This window comes from Macrobrachium nipponense, chromosome 23, assembly GCF_015104395.2.
Source record: "Macrobrachium nipponense isolate FS-2020 chromosome 23, ASM1510439v2, whole genome shotgun sequence".
Lineage (NCBI taxonomy): Eukaryota > Metazoa > Arthropoda > Malacostraca > Decapoda > Palaemonidae > Macrobrachium > Macrobrachium nipponense.
Genome location: NC_061090.1, coordinates 20101329 through 20116531, shown reverse-complemented (window position 1 = coordinate 20116531; position 15203 = coordinate 20101329). Strand labels below are relative to the sequence as shown.

General features: G+C 36.7%; 1 long non-coding RNA gene across 2 annotated transcripts in view; it reads left to right on the top strand.

Annotated features, from left to right (window-relative positions):
• Positions 1-15203, top strand: part of LOC135196331 (uncharacterized) — a 237010-nt gene that overhangs the window by 7429 nt on the left and 214378 nt on the right. For both annotated transcript variants that reach the window (XR_010310383.1, XR_010310380.1), the window contains exon 2: positions 3343-3413. This is a non-coding gene — a long non-coding RNA (uncharacterized LOC135196331). The remainder of the gene's footprint in view (positions 1-3342; positions 3414-15203) is intronic.

The window sequence follows — 15203 nt, the reverse complement described above, 5'->3', positions numbered from 1 at the left end:
GCGGCCGCGGAAAGCGAACTCGGGCTACCAGATGGATTATCGTGTAGTATGGATCCCACTCGTCCAGTGAGGAACTGCATTCCTCAAGAAAAGTTACCTTTCATCGAGAAAATGTTGGTTTTCCACAAAATTCATAGAAATCTACGTCCTAAGCGCTGAACCACAAAGGTTCGTTCCCGTAGCAGGGGGTCAGTGCACCTCATTCGGCGCAATGTAGGCATTACTCAAGGGTCTTTGCAGCGTCCCTTCGTTCCCTAGCTGCAACTACTTTCATTCCTTTTACTGTACCCCCGTTCATATTCTCTTTCTTCCATCTTACTGTCCACCCTCTCCCAACACATGTTTCATGTTGCAACTGCTTTGAGGTTTTCCTCCTGTAACACCTTTCAAAACTTTTACTGTCAATTACCGTTTCGGCGCTGAATGGCCTTAGTTGCCCCAGTGCTTGGCATAATGCCAAAAATCTATATAGAGACCTATATAGAGTACAGAGGCTCGTGTAATAAGGAGAGAGAACTTGGTAATGAAATTGTTTAAAAGACATATTATGAAACATTATACAGATTTTGACCAGTCAACAACGTTCCCCTCAGTTTTATCGCTTCTTGAAATTTGAAGACGTTCACAACGATATAAGAGGCATATAAATTAAAACTCGTTCTGACATAAACGAGGTGGTTATTCACAACAGCCATAAGTTACAACTGACAACAAGGAAAGAAAAAAATAAGTTTCTGCCTGATTGATAGAATGAAGGCCAATTTGAGAGCTTCCCCTGAATAAACCAGATTGATATTGACGATGGGCTGTTGGGGAATACAGAGATAGCGACTGAGTTCGGTGACGTCACAGAATTGGAACGGTTTAGTGTACCGTGAAAAAGCTACATTACGCCTGAAGCGTTGAACTCTGGTTGAATGATCTCACCGGTACCAGCGCTTGGGCTTTAGCCTAAATTCTATATTCTATTCTATGTATATCCTTGTTGAGGATTTGGGGTTTTATGGCTAACTACAAGTAACTCTGGCTGTAGCAACAATATTCGGGTTTTTAGTGAACTTTTTCTAAGCGGATTCGCGCCACTAACATGACGGCAAACATGGTGTGTTAAGCGGTATATTTTGATGATTATGTTATGTTCACAACGTAGCTTTAACAAAACTGCTATCTTAGGACAAACCCGAAGAATGATTTTAGCAGCACAGGTTGAAATTTTAGCATAAAATTATGAAAGTTGAAGAAATTGGACAGATAGATGGGTGAAGGCTAAATTGAATAGACAAAAGTAAAACAGAAATCAAACATTAGGAAAAAAAACCCATCAGAATAGCCTACAGTCCACCAGACAATAAGGTAATTTGTAGTCGTTACGCCCTCAAGGCGGTTAAGGCTAGGCTCACATGTACCACAACAAAACCACACCACACCACAAACCAGTGGTTAAAGTTGGGACAGTTGGTTATTCATAATAGATTGTTTGTTTGTTTGTTTGTATGGTGTTTTTACGTTGCATGGAACCAGTGGTTATTCAGCAACGGGACCAACGGCTTTACGTGATTTCCGAACCACGTCGAGAGTGAACTTCTATCACCAGAGTTATTCATAAGAGAAAACGCTTCCTAATACTCAGACGAGCCAAGGACTGAAATCGATTACGACTGCTCTCACAATGAGTGGATGGTATCACCTACGAAACTGCTGACACTGGATCCATTGCAGAACTACTACTTCTTCAAAATGTTGATACTGGCTTGAATGCCTGCGTCCGTCTGTGTTATAACATACTTCAGTCGACCACTATGCAGTGCATGTAACAGCAAAACCACTCGATAACTGGCCTACCTCGACAGTCTTCACAGGGTAGAGGCATGTTATTCTAATAAACCAAAGTTAACACATTAATTTGACACACACACACACACACACACACACACACACACACACATATATATATATATATATATATATATATGATATATATATATAAAGATTTTTGCCACGAAGGAGAAAAAATGAAAAGCTTTTCAGTTTTTTTCCTTCGTGACAAAAACCTTTATTTATACATAGCATCACGTTTTATATACTTCGTGATTAAGGTATTCATATATATATATGTATATATATATATATATATATATATATATATATATATATATATATATATATATATATATATATGCAACACCGTATCGTGCTGCTAAGTAATCAGTAGAAGGATCCACAGTAAATATTTCCACAAATATATTTCGTCTAGATAAACAAGAATATTACTAAGGATCCTTCTCTGATATAATATATATTATATATATATATATATATATATATATATATATATATATATATATATATATATATATATAAAATAAAGATTTTTAGCCACGAAGGAGAAAAAAAATGAAAAGCTTTTTCATTTTTTTCTTCGTGACAAAAACCTCTTTATTTATACATAGCATCACGTTTTTTTTATATACTTTCGTGATTAAGGTATTTATATATATATATGGTATATATATATATATATATATATATATATATATATATATATATATATATGCAACACCGTATCGTGCTGCTAAGTAATCAGTAGAAGGATCCACAGTAAATATTTCCACAAATATATTTCGTCTAGATAAACAAGAATATTACTATGGATCCTTTCTCCTATATATATATTATTATATATATATATATTATATAATATATATAATATTAAATAATAGAATAAAGTTATATATATATATACATATATATATGTATTATATATTATTAATTATATTAATATTTAAATGGATACTATATATATTAATATATTAATTTGACAATAGTTTAAAGAATACTTTTCAAATATGAACCAACAAATTTTTGGGCAAAATAAATTTCGATATATAATTCCTGTATGAAGTAAAAATTTTCGTCTTATGCATACTTGCGTTCTTTTACCTGGGTACATTGGATTTATAGAACTCATTTTTTTATTTTAACTTGAAGTTGGAAAAGCAAGAGGTGCTATACCTTATCAGTAAAAATCAGGGACCCGCCATATTTCTGTGGCGAGAAAAATGAGGGATATTGTATTTCATACTTTATATATATGGCGAGAGGTCATATTTACTGAGTTAGAAAATTGGGGAGTGTCACATTTCATAAGTAAGAAAACTTGAGCTACCTTATTTATAAGATAAGGAAATGGCCTGGCTGCTGTAATTTTGAGACTCTCTCTCTCTCTCTCTCTCTCTCTCTCTCTCTCTCTCTCTCTCTCTGGTTATTTAAAACTACTGCATGAAAGTGTCATTAGTGAAGTGATTCTTTCAAATCAAGTGAATAATTTTTTTTTTCTTTCAGGTGGAAATAGATTGTAAGAGTTGGTTCGTCTGGCTAGAAGATATGGATAACTGGCATTCCATAAATAAAAGGTAAGTTGGTGCTACAAATGTTCCATAATATTGACAACTTTACCATGAGTATTAAATTTGAAGTCTGTAGTGAACTGCAGACGTCATTTCTAGACCCATGTGACAGACTTATTATAGTAGATTCACATCAACGTGCATTTGATGTCTAGGCCAGTCCGTTACGACGCTCCTGATTGGCTGTTGATAAGCCAATCACAGGACTGGAAAACTCTCAGTCTCTCGAGAGAGTTCACATAGGCAAGATGCATGTTCCACCACTCCTAGGGGATACATCTTTCAAAAGTAACCCTCAGGAGAGGTGGAACATAGATCCTACCCATGCGAACTCTCGACAGAGACTGAGAGTTTCCAGCTCTGTAATTGGCTTATCAACAGCCAATCAGGAGCGTCGTTAGGGACTGGCCTAGACATCAAATGCACGGTTGATGTGACTCTACTATAACAAGTGCAAAGAGTGAAAGATTTTGGAGAAAATAATTGCCAGTTCAAATCAATTGGAAATTTTGAATCCTCCTTAACCCTGAAACTCCCTGATGAAATGTAACTTTGGAGAAGAAGTCCGGGGCATTTTATTTCCATGTGAGGGCCATTTTTGATTTGGTTAGGTGCTTCCATCCCCTCGCCTTAATTTCATACAAAATTCGGCAAGAAGTATGACGTAATTTGAGTCATTTTCTTGGCCTGTTACGAAAACAAATTGAAAAACAAAATGTAATAATCGAATTATACTTTTATGATTACTGCAGTTCTAGTAGATGGGTGAAATTTACTCTGCTGGTTTAATATCTTCAGCATTTTCATTATTCTTAATTCCGTAAGTTTCATGGAATGGAATATAAGATTTAGACCAAAGGTTCTAGGACCTATAGAGTATAATTCAGCGCTGAAAATAATGGTGAATCAACTGTTCCTAGAGGGTGGAAAGTTTAGTATATCTTGGTTTAGCCAGACCACTGAGCTGATTAACAGCTCTCCTAGGGCTGGCCCGAAGGATTAGATATTTGAACGTGGCAAGGAACCAATTGGTTACTTAGCAAAGGGACCTACAGCTTATTGTGGAATCCGAACCACAACGAGAAATTAATTTCTATCACCAGAAATAAATTCCTCTGATTCCGCGTTGGCAGAGCAGGGAATCGAACCCGGATCCTGAGATCGGTAGTCGAGTAACGTAAACGATTCGTCCAACAAGGAACTAGAGGGAGGAAGGTAAGATGGAAGAAGAGAATACGAATAGAAGTACAGTAAAATTAATGAAAGGGGTAGCAGCTAGGGGCCGAAGGGACGCTGCAAAGAACCTTGAAGACATTTTTATGACAGAGCATGTTTCTCATGGCGTATTATAGTATGTGCTCTGACCTCTGGGCTTTTGTGTTATTTGTTTTAGCTTCTGTGTCTTACAGCATCTTTTGTTACATGCTTTTGACCTAAGGCCATTCCTTCTTGTTATTACGGTACGGGCTTTGGACCTGCGGGCACGTACCTCTTGTACCCAAATAACCGGCTCTTCTGCTGCCTTTGTGAATTCCAGGACTGCGTACTTATTCGGTAGCAAATATTAGGTATGTCCTCTCTATTTGTGAACTTGCTGGCTTCCTTGTTTAAAGTGGTTGAAAATGTAATAGTTATTATCCAATAACAGTGCTAATTACTTCCCTTTGGAAGTTTATACAAAGATACAAACTAATGATGAAATTTTATACAAAGATGCAAAGTAATGATGGAAGTTTATACAAAGATACAAAATAATGATGGAAGTTTATACAAAGAATGCAAATAAGGATGGAAGTTTATATAAAGATGCAAAATAATGATGGAAGTTTATACAAAGATACAAAATAATAATGGAAGTTTATATAAAGATGCAAAAGTAATGATGGAAGTTTATACAAAGATGCAAAACAATGAGAGAAAATCGTGTAATTGAAATTTAATGCACACATCAACGGGTGTCCAGTGTACTGTATGTATTTTTACTTCTATTAAATTGAATGACACTTAGACACCGACAAAGGCTTTCATTTAAAAAAGGATGTATCATAACGCTCCAGGATTACAGGAATTATGACAAAATTCAGACTGACAGACAGCCAAATGAAGTGACTTGAAACCACCTCAGTATCAAAACCCGTATCACATTATCATGATTAAACCCCACAGTTCTTCCCTTAGTACCCCTTTCCTCGCCTTCCTTCGGGCCTGGGCTAGAACAGGACAGTAGCCTGCTTATCCCACTGGCCTGAAAGAATAGCAGACTGAGAGAGATCTGTATATATATATAAAAAAAATACCAATCTCCATAAGAGGACCCACGATCTCGCGACCTCTGTCTTTTCACGGGGCGTCTCTCCGGATAAATAGATATTGGCTTCGGCCACCGTCCCTCTTCGGTGTAACTCCCATCACCAACAAACCTTGAGTCCATAAGTGTCAAGTGTAGAGGCTCGGGGATTTTGGGGAAGTGGGCCGGGGGGTGGAGAGCCCCCCCCCCCCCTCCCCCAAGGTCCTTACCAGTGGCGTTCAGGGGCCGATCCGTCTTCATTACGGGCCGTGCTGGGATGTTCGCTGGTGCCTCGGCCGAAGTGATCCCCCCTCCCCCACTGCCTCCGGACAGGGGGGGGAACGTGCCCTTCAAGGAGGGTGCTCCCCTTACAAAAGGGGACTTCCCTCCTCCCACCCCTACAGGTTTGGATGCTCCCCTACAGGCGTAGTGTTCCCCAGGAGGGGGCTCTGGTAGGTTGTGACGACAGGACACTGGGGAGATTGTTAACTGACCATCTAGCGAAGTGAGGTATTACAACACCCACCCCACCCCCTACCCTCACGGCCCCATTCATACCCATCCCCTTCCTCGGGCTTTTCGACTCCCCTTCCCCTCCCCTCGTTCATTCCTTTTCTCTATCTCACTCTCGCTTTCTCTTTCTCTCAACCATTACGCTGATTGGCTTTATGAATTCCTGCCAACACGGTTGTCCTTTTGAGAGGAGAGGTATAGGAGGAGGAGGAGGAGGAGGAGGAGGAAAGCCTATGTAGGTTGAGGAGATATGGAGGGGGAGGGGTCTTCAGATAGAGAGTTTAGTGTTATGGAGTGAGAAAACGATAGGGTTGATGTTAACGTTTTAAGAGAAGGAGTAGAGGAAATTGAAATGGGTCAGGGTATTTATACATAAATCCATAAGAGAGAGAGAGAGAGAGAGAGAGAGAGAGAGAGAGAGAAACGGGGTGGAGAACTTGTGTAATCTGACCAAAGACTTAATTAATTTTTAATCCTGGTTTTCATTTCACTTTGCTGTAGCCGTATAATCTGTTCAATTATTCAAAATTATTACCTGTCATTTGAGAGGCAGGGAGTGTACGCATTTTTTATTTATATATATTTGCGTACTACACACACACACACCACACTATATATTATATATTATATATACATATATATATAATATACATATATATATATATATATATAATATATATATATCATACTATATTTGTGTACATATTATATATATATATATATATATATATATATATATATATATATATATATATATATATATATATTGAAAACAAACATCTTACAAATCTTGTCACCATTGTTCATGGATCATTACTTATAAAACAATTCTCCCACCAGTTCTACCCTGAAACCACACAAAATAATTTTTTTATATCAAAATTAGAAGTTACATGATTTCTCAAATATCGTGAAGAGTGATGACTCCTCTCGAGCTTCAGTACCCAGTGCTGCTTGCACCAGACCTCTTAGGTTTGTCTAATTTTACCAATGCTAATTTCTAGGGTTGGGTAATACGTAAAAGCAACCCCCCCCCCCCCCCCCCCCCCCCCCCCCCCCCCCCCCACCCCCCACCCCCCCCCCCCACCCCACTTTTATCCGATTTAGGATATTCACTCTGATGCCAGGGAGCAAATGAAAGCTTCTTCTATGATCACTATATCCTTGATTGCTATGTAACTTAATTTGAAACTGATTAATTCATCGTAAGTTACCTGAAGCATAGCTGCTGACGTCGCTCGTAAGCGCCTCTGGCGTGATCGGTATGGTATTGGCGTACCACATCGGTGGCCGCTATTTTGATTCTCGGGCATTCCATTGAGGGGTTAAGATGTGTATTTCTGGTGATAGAAGTTTACTCTCGACGTGGTTGGGAAGTCACGTAAAGCCGTTGGTCCCGTTGCTGAGTAACCACTGGTTCCGTGCAACGTAAAAACACCATACAAACAAACAAACAAACCACGAGGAATAAACACATAGTAAACAATTACTCTTCACGAAAAAAGGCAGAGATAACTTGTGCCTTAATTTTAATATTAGTGCGTCGCATTTACTGAAATGTACATGAACGCATATAATGTCGCTTTTGTTAATTTTCATCAATTCACCTCGTCATAAATTCATTACAGAAACTTGTTTCCACTACAGATGAAATGAAGTAGGTTGGGGCAGTCATGTAATTAAAGAGGTTGCTAATCATATTGCATAGTAAGTTACATTGTAGCAACAAAGGAACGCTTCGTTCAAGTGAGGAAGTAGCGCCAAATGTATTTCTCGAGTGCTACATCTTGTCAAGTTACCAAAAACAACAACAACAACTACAACCTCCAGGTGTATTTTCTCTTCCTGGTTTCCCTTGGTACCCTACGTCCTCTTCGCTCTTTGTGTGAATGTATCAAAATCAGACGCAATAATTGAATGATTTCCAACAAAATTCTAGATTTTACTCCTTATCCTCATCCGTCCCTCAACCCTTGCCAATATTCTAACCCCCTACACCCCTCCCTATCTCTCCCTGTTCACCCCCCTCCCTCCCCCGTCCGTCCATCCCCCTCCCCCAACCCCCATTTTTGATTGCTGCTTGATGCTAATCCGACGCTAAATCAATTAAGGCCGAGGGAAAATGGCCAGAGCACGAAAATGCGAAATTACGAAAAAAAAAAAAAAAAAAAAAAAAATTTTTGAGGGGGGAAAAAAGCGAAACTCAAAAAATGAAAAATAGTTGGATTTATAGGGATTTGGTCAAGTGCTTTGGGGAAAAAAAAATTAACATAAAAGAGCAGTTGGTAAAATGTCGGTATATTTATACACGAATGAATGCTAATAGAGGCTTTTTAAAAACAGTTGGGTTTACCTTTTTTATTCTCTCTCTCTCTCTTTGTTCGGTTGGGGATTTCTAGATTTGATGATTGAATGTTGCTAAGTTACTATATATATATATATATATATTTATATATATCTATTATATCTATATATATATATATATATATATATAGATATATAATATATATATATATATATAGTTTATATATATATTTATATTCTATTTATATTTATATATATATAGATAGATATATAATATATATATATATATTATATATGTATATATTGATATAGATAGATAAATAGATAGATTAGAAATAGATAGAGATAGATTTTTTATATATATATATATATATTTATATATATATATAGATTTATATTTAGATATTTATATTTTATAATTTATTATATTCTATATATATTGTATTTATAATTAGACTATTATATATATAATATATATATATATTTATATTTATATATTATATATATACTATTTTATTTATATATTATTAGATTATATTATATATATATATATATATATAGTATTATTAATATTTATATATTTTATATATATATATATACATATATATATGTTATATATTAATATTAATTTATATATATATTATATATATATATATATATATATATATATATATATTAATATACATATATATATATATTTAAAACTACAACTGAATCTATGGAAGGTCGCAGACCATTTAAGTGTGATCCGACTTGATTAACCTTTTTGTCAATAATGTTCATATCTCAGCACATATAGTATAACAGGAAATAAAACTCCTGGCGATGTGCAGTTATCATAATAGCGAACGCTGCTTATTGTAATTGGTATTATTATTATTTTTATTCCTTTAGAATAACTACGGACATAATTTGCGTTCTCGCTTTATTGTTGGACGTTTTTGTTATTCTGGCATTTATTTTATCGGGGAAATATTGTCGCTTTGTGTTTTTACTTTTCTGCTTCTGTAATTAATGTTGGGTGTATTCTCGTCGTTATTTGATATGAATTCGCTTCGAGGAAGTCTTAAAAATCCTTCAATTTACACAAACATTCCGCAACAAGACAGAATTTAGAAAGGGCTGAAGAGTCTCCATTCTGGGTTACGAAAATGTTTTTTTAGTTGGATACTTTGTAATACAGGGGAAATACAGATTGACAAATATACGTTGACAAATATACGTTATATGTTTGTCAGCCATGTAGCATTCTGGTCTCTCTCTCTCTCTCTCTCTCTCTCTTACTTTTATCTCTCTTCCTTCCCTTCTCCTCTCTCACTCTTACACTTTTATCTCTTCCCTTCTTCTCTCACTCACTCTTATACTTTTATCTCTCTCTCTCTCTCTCTCTCTCTCTCTCTCTCTCTCTCTCTCTCTCTCTCTCTCTCAAGTTCTGTTGATATTCGCCACTCACCAGCAGCTCTACGGAACAAGAGCCCGTGCTAATTTAAGGCGGACTTTACCACATGAAACTCTCTCCATCCAAACTTTGCTCAGTCTAAAGAGTTCTTCTGATAGTCACTATTATATACCAAACTCTCACACTCCCTTTTGGCTTCCCGTCCCAGTATTGTGACCCATTTTACAACCAGAGGTCAAAGGTCAGGGGTAAGGGGTCTTGGGCATTACTGTGGAAACCAACGAACATGAACTTTTTCGTCTCTTCCGCGGTCGCCATTCTTATCATCACGAAGCCAGACTCAGTCGCCATACTTTGAGTGACGTCACAGGAGTACTGCAAGGAGCAGCGCGAGGGTCTTGGCTGTTGTAGAGAGAGGGACAGACAGACAGACAGTGTAAGGAATTAAACATGTAGTGAGAGAGAAAGACATGAGAATAGTGAGTCTTTACAAAACAGGAAGACAGATATACGGACAGAGAGGCAATAAAGAGTGGCGAGAATGTATTAAGGAGAGAGAAACAGGGAGATGGGTTATGAGTGAGTTATGAACAAGGAGAAATGAGAGAAATTGTAAAGAAAAGTGGAGGAAGAGAGAGAGAGAGAGAATCTGAAAAAGTTGTGAGCAAGGAGAAAGGAGAGAAATTGTAAGGAAAAGTGGAGAAAGAGAGAGAGAGAGAATCTGAGAAGGTTATGAGCAGGGAGAAATGAGAGAAATTGTAAGAAAAAAATGGAGAGAGAGAGAGAGAATTTCTGTGACACCCACACCCCCCACTCCGGCATCCGCCCCCCCCCCACCAACCCAACCCCCACCCCGTTCCTCGCAGGCCCACAGAGATTGAAACTAGCAGGAATAAAGTAATGCGGTGGAAATCCCAAGTAAATCCCATAGAATGCCTACGCAAATCAAGCCTGAAATCCCTCTTTGCGCTGCTCTCTCTCTCTCTCTCTCTCTCTCTCTCTCTCTCTCTCTCTCTCTCTCTGCGCCGTATAGAGTGTTGACCTGTTAAACAAGGGATGACACTGGAAGACCCTTTTGCTTTTATTTATTATTCGATTATGGGCTTAAGCCGAAAGAAGAACGAAAATAATGAAAATAATTCGAAACTGGCAACTGTCTTTGGTTATGGATTATGTCGTTTATGATGCTTTTCCTAACTATTTGCTTATTTATTTGTACAGGAGAAGGAAAATGTCAGCAGTATATACTACCATTTTCATCTGTCTGGCTTTGTCTATCACTTTTACCTTTGTTTTCCTTTTTATTCTGGTTGCCAGTGCCGACGGCCTTTGCACGTTTATTGAAAGAATATATGGCATTTCGAATTGTTCATTAGAATGTATCATGCATGCATTAAAGCGAGCGAAAATAGGATCAGTGTTTCTTACACATATGTGCTCAGTTGCTCAGTTGAGTAAGCATTTGTGTATGTATACGAATATTTGTGTGTGTGTGTATATATATATATATATATATATGTATATATTGTATGTATAAGTATAACTGAATCACGAAAATTTGGAACTTGATGAATATGTAAATAAACGCTTGTTAAAGGACGACTAATCGAAAGGCCTCGCAGCAATTACTCCATTGTTTCACTTCCCTTCGTGGATTTTTGCTTTATATATTCATATATATTATACTATTATATTATATATACTATATATTAATACATATGGTATAATATAATATTATGTATTAATATATAAGTATATATTATAATAGATTAATATATATATGGAGAGTACATAGTGTGGGTATATATGTATGTATATGTATGCTTGCAGGTTTCTGAGACTTGTGAAAATACCCGGTAATCTATTGAAAGTAGTGGCGACCACTTGAAGAGTTCGTTCGTTCGTTCGTTTGATTTACTCCCTGTTTATTTATATTGATTAAAGATACCGATATCCCAGGTCTCCCCTGTTCATTAAAGTTCAATCCCCTTAGGGGGATAGTGCCGTCAGTGGACCTCATGCGGTGCACTGTAGGCATTACTTACGGTTCTTTGCAGCGTGCCTTCGACCCTTAGCTGCAACCCGTTTCGTTCTTTTTACTGTATCTCCGTTCTTATTCTCTTTCTTCCATTCTATTTCCCTCCCTCTCCTAACACTCGATTCAAAGTGCAAACCATTTACTGTCAATTTCCATTTCAGCGCTGAATGACCTCATAGGCCCCAGTGCTTGGCATTTGGCCTAAATTCTATGTTCAACTCAACTCCTTAAGTTTAATAGCCTGAAACTTCTATTGTAACTGTCTGTTTAACCTGTAAAAAATCCCTGGAAGAATCTGAATTTATATCGAGAACTTATTTGAATTTAATTTTTTTTATACCTGAATAGGCCATCCATCTCAATGGTCCAAAATAAAATGTTCGTCTAATATATTTCTTCCATTTAGATTATAAATAAATCTCTAAAGAAATTGAATTTACAAAGGGAACCATGGGGTTACCCTAAAGATCTTTTTAGAATTTTTGTTTTTTTGTTTTTTTCAATTTCTTTTTATTTATTTAATTTATTTATTTATGTTTAGGCCCTCTGATGAGGCCATTCATCCCAATGGTCTAATACATAAGAAGTTCGTCTAATATTTTAATGGCATTGTTTGGAAATTATATAGACTACTGATTTCAGTATTCTCATAGCTGTTAATGGCATACGCTCTTGGTGAAGTGCACTCCGCTAGTTCCGTAATTGACCGAGTCTCATGGTACTATCTGGGAAAGAGCCGCAATACGCTGGTGCCGAGTACCATGGAGGTGAGAACTGGGCCACATACAAACCATTGGTACCCGAGAAATGGGTAGCGTAACATTGATACCGAATTTCATGGTAGCTGAGGAATAGCTGTTTAAAAAGAGCCGCAAAACTGTGCTATAATTTCATGGTATATCCTGAAAAGGGGTAACCTAATGCAGCGTTTCATGGTAGCTTTGGTAAAGCATTTTTAGCTACTCGTATGGTGAGATGCTTCCAAAGCTACTGTATGGTGAGATTTACGGTGACAGAGAAAATACCCAGTGACTACCGCACTAACGGAGTAATGCGAAATTTGTACACTATTGAACATGCTGCAGAATTATTTTGACATATTCTATGGACACCTGGGCTCGGAATCGAAGTCGGACGTATATTTACCGAGTGAAATCAACTGGGCGATAGACAGTAAATAGTACAAGTAGGGTTGAATTCCCAGAAAGCTCCTCTCCTCTGTGTCCAGTCTTGTTTCAAACTTGTATCTTACAGATCTCGTCTTGTTCACAACACTTAAACTAAGTCAATCTTAAGGTGCGTCCACAAGGTCGAACAATGTCCGACGGACAAACATTGTTACCATATCACAGGCGAAGCAGGATGACGTCATAAGCGTTGAAACGATGGAAGTAGATCTGGCTACAAACAGTGGTACCAGATGAGGTTGTTTGCCAATGCTTTTACTCTACTCACAAGGTAAAGACCGGCAGACAATTGTTAATTGGTAACAATGTTTGTCCGTCGGACATTGTTCGATCGTGTGGACGCACCTTTAGTTTAACGAAACCACTGAGCTTATTAACAGCTCTCCTAGCGCCGGCTCGAAGGATTAGATATTTTCACGTGGTGACCTAGCAACGGGACCTACGGCTTATTGTGGGATCCGAACCGTTTTATATAGAGAAATTAATTTCTAATCGCCAGAAACAAATTCCTCCGATTCCACGTTGGCAGAGTGGGGAATCGAACTCGGGACTACCGATTCGTTAGGCGAGCACGCAAACCACTTGTACAACGAGGAACTTGTTCACAACACTAATTCACACTGAAGGGGGTTAGTCCTGTCGGTGCACCTCATGCAGTATCCCTCTGGCCGTTAGGTGCAGCCTTTTTCATTCCTTTTACAGTACCTCCGTTCATTATCTCTTCTTCCCTCATAATTTGCACCTAGTCTTAGCAATGGATTCATAGTGCAACTGCGAGGCTCTCCTCCTGTTACTCTTTTCTAACCTTTTACCGTCAAATTCAGTTTCGGCGCTAAATGACCTCATAGGTCCAGTCTTGAAAGACCTCGTAGGTCCCAGTCCTGAATGACCTCATAGGTCCCCAGTGTATGGCCTTTGGCCCTAAATTTGATTTACCTCTATATATTAATCTAATTGCACATTTAAAACGGCTGGGCTGGCCTGGCTGAAAAAATGAAAAAAAATTTATTTTGTTGAATCTTCTTTGTGGCATGATTGGCTGGTTAACAATTTTAAGTAATTAGATGTTTTGAATATATATTTTTATATACATATATATATTATATATTATATCTATATATATATAAAGTATATATATATATATATATATATATATAGATCTATATATATATATATATTATATATATATATATATATATACTATATATATATAGATATGTATATATATAGATATTTAGTATATATATATATATATATATATATAATATATATATATATATATTATACATACATATATAATACGGAGGCTATTTCGTCTATGAAAGTAATCCCAATGTTCAATTCAACCATGAAAGTTTCTTATCCTGTGCATAAGATGTGAACATACATTGAGGAAGACTGTCAAAGAGTGGGAATTTATGGCCTGACATCCAGGGAGCTCCAGAGCGTCTGGGAAACAAGAGGTTGAATGGAGCTGTTTATGTAGGTTATTAGGATCGGCAGCTAATTCCTGGATGAGGATAATTTGGGTGTGTGAAGGTTTATGATCTGTGTAAAAGTGGGATCCTGATTCAGCGATCACTGAATGACTGTGGCATTGGCTGGTTTGGTTGTTGGAAGCATTTCTCTCCCTCTCTCTCTCTCTCTCTCTCTCCTTCACCCTTGAATCTGTGTCAGTCTGTCTGTCATTTCCTCAAGTGTGTATGTTCAACATCTTCTCTCTCTCTCTCTGATAGAGGCAGACCACACACACACACACACACACACACACACACACACACATATATATATATATATATATATATATTATATATATATATAGTATATGTATGATATATATATATATGATATATATATATATATATGTGTGTGGTGTGTGTGTGTATAATATATATTGTATTATAATAATATATATATATATATATATATACATATATATATATGCATGTTTATTATGTATATATATATATATATATATATATATATATATATATATATATAAAGTTTATATGATCATATAAATCCTGCGAATAAACTTATTTATTAGCTAATAATCCCAAAGCGCAAC